This window comes from Artibeus jamaicensis, unplaced genomic scaffold (genome assembly GCF_021234435.1).
Source record: "Artibeus jamaicensis isolate MK-2021 breed Jamaican fruit bat unplaced genomic scaffold, CSHL_Jam_final contig_482, whole genome shotgun sequence".
Taxonomy (NCBI): domain Eukaryota; kingdom Metazoa; phylum Chordata; class Mammalia; order Chiroptera; family Phyllostomidae; genus Artibeus; species Artibeus jamaicensis.
In genome coordinates, this window is record NW_026521857.1 from 3,463,944 (window position 1) to 3,470,398 (window position 6,455).

The window sequence follows — 6,455 nt, forward strand, 5'->3', positions numbered from 1 at the left end:
CCGGAACTACAGTGTGCTTTTGCTGCCATGATTTGCATATTCATTACACTGGTGTCCTTATAGAGAAATTTATGACCCTGGCGCCCTTTAGACTTCGGTGAAAAGTCCCTTCACCACCAGACTGCCCTCGATTTTACTATCCCCTTCTAAAATCCCCCAGAGTCTGGCGCTCGGGTGGATATTAAGGAATTATTAACAGGGCCAATGGAAGGACCCGGCATACTCAAAAACATTTAAAGGTGAAACTTTCAGAGTTTTGTTTCCAGATTAGTGAACCATAGAAATGAGAAAGTCTCAATTTGGAAATTTAAAACGCGGGGCAGGAACGATGAATGAGATAATAAAGTAATATGTAATACCAGTTGTGTTCAGTTCAGTGAACATTTTGAATGCCTGTTGCACCTACCTCAGTTACTGGTGTATTGTGTGAACTCAGTAGGAGTTCCTTGAATGAATGAAAGACATGCACAGGCACTAGACTAGGAGATAAAAAAAAAAAGAGATTGTACTTCTCCTCCAGAACTTTTTTAAACACTTGTAAATGTACACATACATGATGGAAGAAGAATATAAGAGAGCTACAAAGTGCTGGTAAGATAGAAGAGACTGCATACGGTTGTGGAAGAGGTGTAAGTGGCTATCAAATTATAAAGAATTAAAAATATTAAGGTGCAAGTAGACACTTTCATAAAAGGTTAGGAAGTATACTTTTGTCGAACTGGTAGGAAAAGCATTTAGCAATATGTGTCAACATTCTATTGTGTTAATAAATTTTGCTCAAATCTCTCAACTCTGAAAATTCAATGTAAGGGAATAATCCAAAATATTCAAAATTTATTATGATGGAACATATGGACTTGTCATTTTTATAGACAGAAATATTGAAGATTGGTAATTTTATGTGGATCAATGTAATAAATGCACAAAGATATTTATTTCATTATAATTCATGATTGTGAAAAAGTGGAAAAAACTAATGCCCAACATTAGAGGAATGGTTAAATCAATGGTACAAACTGTATTTAATAATAGCCCTCCATACAATAAATTTTTAAAGTTGAATTTCCAAATAATAAAAATCTTCAATCTTACTTCAATTTGATGGCTTTAATCAATTGTATATATTCATATAACCACCACTCAAACAAGATACAGAACATGTTCATCACTCCACAAAAGTTCCTTTGTGCTCCTTTCCAGTTTTTTAGGTAATTTCCTCCCCCAAAACAACCATTTTCTGATTTTAGTCACCACAGATTAGTTTTTTCTGTTTTTGAACTTCATATAAATGGTATCATACAATAAGAATGCCTTGGGTTTGACTTCCTCCTGCCTTGTGTCTGTTGTCAATATAGTATCTGTGAGATATATCCATATTGTTGCATCAGGAATTAGTTCCTTTTTATCCTTGAGTAATGTTTCATTGTGTAACTATTCCACGACTTAGTTATTTCTTCTTCTATTGATGGAATTTGGTTTCCAGTTTTTGGTTTTTATGAATAAGACTGGTATGAACACTTTTCTATAGGTCTTGGTGTGGACAAATATTATTTATCCCTTCTACGGTAGTATTATGAATAATTAATAAAAATTTTGAGTATTATTGATAACACAAAAGATCTAAAAAAATTCTAAAAACATTTTATTAATTCAAAGATCTTTTACCATGTGTGAAAACTCACTTTTTCCATAGTATGAAAAACTCAGTTTTATAGTTTTATAATATAATACATAGGACATATATGTATTATATAAATATTTTTATGTATAATTATACTTATTTATATGTATAATAAACATTTATACATAGATATTTATATAATATACATTATATAAAGGAATGACCAATTTGTTTAGAATTAAATTTCTTTAATATAGTATCTGATTTGTTTGGTGTGGAATTTGAAGCAAATCTCGAGATTGAAACTGTAGTTTAAAAAAGGTATATTTTAAGGAATGTTAAAAATAATTAGATACTCCTGGCATTCTGTAACTGCCTTGTTGCTAAAGAAATTGAGATTCCGTACTAGATGGTGTGCTGTCCTTCTCTCAAGCCTGCTTCTGTGCCTGAGTGTACTCCACTTATAACACTTAGTCATAGACGGTTTACTTACTGTCTAGGACACTTAGAAAGCTCCAGATCACTCGAATTAACAGAGTCCCCAAATAAATATAGTTCCAGCGTTGGATCATCCTCCCAAGGAACAAAATCAAAAAATGATTCCTTGATAATTTACTTATTTCCTCCTTCAAAAGAAAATTTTGTTTTTGGATCTTGCCCTGGCTGTGTTATCGTGTACATGAAAGGTTGCCAGTTTGATTCCCAGTCAGGGCACATACCTAGGTTGCAGGTCTGATCCCTGGCCAGGGTGTGTACAGGAGGCAACTGATCAATGTTTCTCTCTCACATCCATATTTTTCTTTCTCTCCCTCTCTCTTCCTGTCTCTCTAAAACCGGTGAAAAAAGAAAAAGAAAATCCTTGGGTGAAAATTAAAACAATTTTTTGAATCTTTTGCAACTTGGATGTGTTTATACACTAAACTTAGTTGAACTATTTGAAAATATTTTCAGTTGCATAAGCAATGAAAGAAAAATATGAAGGTTGTTTAATTTATCTAGTTAATTATTTTTATTTTCCTAAGTGTGGCTCAAGCATTTGATCATTTAATTTTGGATTTTAAGACTTAACTATTTATAAATCCAAAAACTTTTCAATGCCTACATAACATTCCATTAAAAGCTCTGTGCTCAAACACTAGTCTACATTAACACATTGAAAAGCCTTATTGTATAAAAAACGTTATGAAAATAATAAATGATTACTTCAATCAGGTAAGCAACATCGGGGTTTATACCGTATTTTTCAGACTATCAGACACACTTTATTTCCCCCAAATTTGGGAGGAATAATGGTTGTTAATGCTGCTGTTGAGTTCTTTTTACATTAGTGAAATATTATGTTATTTATGTTATTAAATATTTTACCACATTTTTTGCTTCAAAAAATTTTCCCTATTTTCCTCTAAAACCTAGGTGTGTCTTATGGTCTGAAAAGTAGGGTAATTGAAGTTTGAGATTTCCTACTTTAATTCTGTCCTTTTGAAGTTCTTTTCTTCATGGCCAAAAACCATATATTTATAAAATGTAGTCATTGAAACTTAAAAAAAAATGGAATGATGCTAATTTAGTTATTTTGAAGTTTGTTATTTTTTCCACCTAACTTTATATTATGAACAAATCTTCATGTCACTGTATATTGTTCTAATTCATTATTTTCATTGCTGTGTGTTTTATTGTACCATTTTTATAGCCAATGGATCTCTGTATAACTTTAGAATGACTTTAAACAGTTTCTCAAAAAGTTTTCTCCAAATATTGTATTTTACCAATCATGTTATACTTTCCTGGTGGAGTACATTTTTATTGATATAGAGCAATTTTTAATGTTTCTCTATGTTATTAAAAACATAATAGCAAAAATGTTCCATTGATCCACTTATTTGTCCATTCTTTCAACAACTAGTTAGGGATCCATTAGGACTGGTTCTAGAGCTTAATGGTTCATCAATGAGCAAAATAGACAACATCCCTGGTTTCATAGATCTTACATTCTAATTGAGAGAAAGAGAGGCCAGAGACAAGTGAGACAGATGATGATGTTATCAGAAAGGGGACTAGGCAGGAACGGGTCTGCTTCGGGCCTGACACTCACTCATGTGTGGCTTCTTTGTTGAGGAAGGACTTCAGGACAGAGTCTAGGTGATTGTGAGAGAATGCTTATTAGAGCTGAGGACAGTGAGACAGGAAAGGGCTTAGGAGAGAAGAAGCAACACAAGAGCCTAGACAGAGGTGTTTCAGCTCACTGAGAAGTCAGAAGGGACCCTGAGAGTTTAAAAGGTGTGTGCCTGTCGGGAAGAAAAGGGAGAAAGGAAAGTTGCGGGCGTGCTTCCAGTAGTTAGCATTCTGGGAACCTGTGTTTTGAAGGTTTTTAGAGGCTGGAAGTTTAGGGATGGTCTTGGGGAAGGATCTCAAAGGAATAGTCATCAGCTTTTCCAGGTATGCCCTTTCAGGATCGTGGTCTCCATTGATTGGTCAGTGACAGGGCAGGGGGTCATTAGTCATTGCAGCTGGTCCTGGCGTCACCCACTTAGTTTTGCTGCTTTTCTGGACCTGGAGCTGAAGTACAACTGAGGTGGAGATGTTATTTATAGGGAGGTGATCTTCTGTATCTGGCTGTAAATTGCTCAGCCAATTTGTTCAGCTATCTGTCTCAGTTTCCCTTGTCCACCTGTCCTGGCTTACTGGTACCTCAATGACAGATGTTGTAGAAAAAAGTAGAGAAGAGCAAAAACAAAAGAAAACAAAACAAAAAAAACAGATGATGCTTGGAGGTTTGCTATTTTATATAAAGCAATCAGGGAGGGCTACAATTGATCGGGTAGCTTTTGAACAAGGTCTTCAATTTAGTACTGGGAAGAATCTAGTAAATATCAGGAGAAAATTCCCAGTTGAGAGGATAGTAAATGCAAAGGCCCTGAGGTAGGAGTGTCTTTGGTTCATGTGAGGAATAGTAAAAGGCTGGTGTGAATTCAGTAGAGAAAGGAAGAAGAGTTGGGAAAAGATGAGATTAGAGAGGCCCTTGTGAAACCCTACCCAGAGCGAGAGGGGAAGTCACTGGATAAGAATGACAGGATCTGACTCATCTTTAAAGATAGCTCCCGGCTAGCATGTGGTGAGTAGATTGTATTGGTAGAAGGGAGACTAGCTTGGAGATACTGCAGTAATCCAGGGGAGAAATGGCTGTGTCTAGAACCAGTCAGGTAACAACATGTAGTAATAAGAAGAAATGGTCAGATGTTAGATGAATTTTGATGATAGAAGCAATGAAATTTGGTGCTGGTTTTGTTGGGGTGAGTTCTGTGAGAGGAGGAAGGAAATCAAGGTTGACTCAAAGGTTAGAAGCATAGACTTCCGTGCCTCAATTTCCCCATCTTCAAAATGGGGATGAAAACAGTACTTATCTTAAGGCTGTGTTAACTAAATAAAATTGTGTAGGTAAAGCACTTAGAGGTCCAAGTAAGTACCTAATAAATGCTATTATTATTTCATCATCAATATTTAAATAATGAGCTCCTTTATGTTTGAAATATTTTATTATGTGATATGAATGAAGGATCACTGACCTTGGGTTGAGAATCAACGGATTTTGATCCCAATTTTAGCATCTGTGAGATGCCTTGAGCACATTGCTTAACCCCTTCGGGCCTGAGCTTCCCCACCTATAAAATCAGATAAGATGGTCTCTAAGTACTCTTTCAGCACAAATATTGTCTGCCTCTTTTCATGACTTCTGCTAAAACTTGGAGATGCCTTAAAAAAACTGTCCTAGAACTAAACCTACAGTAGTAGTATGTACATATTCACTCACAAACACACATGCTCACACATATCTTATCATGGGAATTACTTTATACATTCCCAGGCTGATGCAGAATCCTTGAGCAAAATAGAAATTGTGTGAACTCTTTTTCAGGTGGCAGTGTTACCACACTGAAAAAAATAGTATTTAAAAAGCGAAAGAAAAAAGCCCCCAAAACACCATTTTAAAAACATTAGCACCATTAAAAAGAAAATATGCCCTGACTGTCGTGGCTCAGCTGGCTGGGGTGTTGTCTCATGGACTGAAAGTTTGCTGGTTTGATCCCCGGTCAGGGCACATGGCTGGGGTGCAGTTCAGTATCTGGTCGGGCAAGCGCAAAGGGCAACCAATTGATGTTTCTCTCTCACATCAATGTATCGCTCCCTCTCCTTCTCTCTCCTTTCCTCTCTCTCGAAAAATAAGTAAGTAAATAAAAAATCTTTAAAAACTCTAACATGATACATTCAGGTATTGAAAAGAAATTAGCTTAGTATGGGTTTTTCTGAAAGTTGAACCTCAATCGAATACTAGGGAGAGGGTCAATTCTACAAAAGAAGAAAGGAGTGGAGATAGGTAGACCGGAGAAAAGGTGAGTTATCCAGGTGATGGGGGTTCGGTTCCACTGAACAGCGGGGAACAGGCAGCAGGGAACAGACAGCCTCAACCTGTAAGATGAGACCATGAGGCATTATTCACCACCAGCTCTTTCATTCTCCATTGGTTAAGGGTTGCCCTTGGAGTGTTTGTTGCCCTGTGTATCCAAGCCATGTTTTTAGGAGGCCAAGCAGGCTCCTGAGACTTCAGAGAAGGGCTTGGGGCAGGACGCGGAGACTAGAGGTCAATGCTTGGGTGGGCTTCTGTTGGTGTGACTAAAATCAGAGCTGAGTCAAGCGGATGGGACATGGGTACCAAAAGAGGCTGCTACTTCCCATTAATATGGGTACTTGATGTCTCAGCCTGTTTGGACACACACTTTCTCTTGAGCTCCTTTCTATCACTACATGGAGAGTGACTGTGGGCGATGGACCAGGTGGG